The sequence below is a fragment of the Vombatus ursinus genome, unplaced genomic scaffold (genome assembly GCF_900497805.2).
Source record: "Vombatus ursinus unplaced genomic scaffold, bare-nosed wombat genome assembly UNPS02005459.1, whole genome shotgun sequence".
NCBI lineage: Eukaryota > Metazoa > Chordata > Mammalia > Diprotodontia > Vombatidae > Vombatus > Vombatus ursinus.
Window position 1 is genome coordinate 3,509,009 of NW_020945237.1, and position 1,591 is coordinate 3,510,599.

The following is a 1,591-nucleotide window of genomic DNA, read 5'->3' on the forward strand; positions in this document are numbered from 1 at the left end:
TCCCGCTGGACACCTATTTAGAAAATTGACATACTTGTTATTTAATATGAGGTTATTATATTTCTATTTATTTTGTTCAACACCCTAATTACACTGTAATCTGGCTCAGCCCCATGCCCTGGCCCACAGCTAAGAGTCAGATACCTCTCTAAGACTACAGTTGTAGATCAGACAGTGATTTACATTAAGAGAAGGAATTTTCTCAACAAGTTGAATTCCCTCTAGTACTGAAATCCCAGGCATAATCTCTATCCCAATTCTATTTAATCAAGAAAAAAAGTTTTAGGATATTCTTATCTACTTGATCTGGTGACTCTGGGCAAGTCACTTAACCACAATTGCCTCACCAAAAAAAAAAAAAAAAAAAAAAAGCGAAAATTTTAGCAATCATGATTTTAAAGGTCCAATTTCAGATGTATAAAAGTTGTCAAAGATAAGGAACATCAACACCCAACTATGGAGTGCACAATGACTACATACCACTCCAGAGCTGAATTTCTTAACCCTTGTGTCATGGAACCCCCTTGGCAATCTGGTAAAGCCTATACAGCCTTTCTCAGAATAGTGTTTTTAAATAGAATAAAATACACAGAACAAAGGAAATAAATTGTACTGAAATACAGTTAATAAAATATTTAAAAACTGAGTTCACGGACCCCAGGTTAAGAACTGTTTTAGTTCTTAACTAGACTCTAATATATTAAAAACACTAAGAACACTCTTTATTAAAAATATTTTAAATATATTTTTACAATCTGAAAAGACATTGGTAGTGATGGGGTATGGGCCCAAGCAGAGACCTTCACCCCTTGCCCCAAAAAGAATCTGGCTCCCTTTTGTCTATGGGCCCCAGAAAACCCTTAAACTTTTCTAGATCTCACTCTAGTCTCAAACAGTTCCTTATGAACTCTACTTAATCTCCCTTTGAAAGCCCTAGCCCCAACTTTTGATCTTATTCAGATGCCTTTCAAACTTCTTCCTTCCAGTACCCTTCATTATCTATTCCCACTGTCTATTCAATCTCTCAGACTTTCCAATTGGAATTCTCCCAAAGTCACCTAGACCCTTTTCCCAGCCCCTCCTCTGGTCACCCAAAATTACTTGAGTGTATATAAGATCCACTCTGGCCCCTATTTAAACGCTGAGACTTTCTCATGCCCGTTCGTCCTTATGGGCATTCTGATTCCTTAAGAGTCTGGCCTCTTTATCTCTAATAAACTTTTTCTCTGGCTGAAAGAAGTTTTGAGTTGAATTCATTCAGACAGGGCCCATGTGTCATGATCTCGGGGTCCCAGCACCCCTAAGCCTCTAGACCTTATTAGTAGTGCCTAACAGTGGCATGTAACAGGTACTTTAACTTTCTGACTGGCCAGGTATTTCATTACATGTCTCATTTCTTGAATACCTTAGGAAGTAAATGCTTAATTGATTTCTTGTCACTCCAAACTGCTGACTTCTCTCCATCTCCCTATAAAAAGCAAGGTTCTTAAAGATGACAAGGGAAAAGGACAAAAGAATTGGAAAGATACTTTCATGTACATCCATAAAAACAACCAATATCATAGGATCACATATTGAGCAGGAAGGAATC